Raw genomic sequence first — 323 nt, forward strand, 5'->3', positions numbered from 1 at the left:
AGCTGCTGTGTAATAAATCGTGGCTTCAACGCTCCCGGGGATCTGGCTTCTCCCAGGGCTAGAAAATAGAGCAAGGACCCGCTCTTCACCCCCGGCCGTAGCCAGGGGTCCCTCTGCCCCAGCCTCTGCCTCGGCTGCGTGGAGCCCTCTTAGGTCCGTGCGGTAACTAGCGGGAGCAGGAGCGGCGTTAACAGCGGTTCGACAGTAAAGTGCCTTTTCGGGACAGAATTCCGGCCTCAGCGTGAGCATCGCTTCATGCAGCCGCTCGCTGCGCGGAGGACGGGCGGGACGCGGGGTTAGCGGCAGCAGGGGAGTTCCACCAC

The sequence above is a fragment of the Buceros rhinoceros genome, unplaced genomic scaffold, assembly GCF_000710305.1.
Source record: "Buceros rhinoceros silvestris isolate BGI_N320 unplaced genomic scaffold, ASM71030v1 scaffold37426, whole genome shotgun sequence".
Classification (NCBI taxonomy): domain Eukaryota; kingdom Metazoa; phylum Chordata; class Aves; order Bucerotiformes; family Bucerotidae; genus Buceros; species Buceros rhinoceros.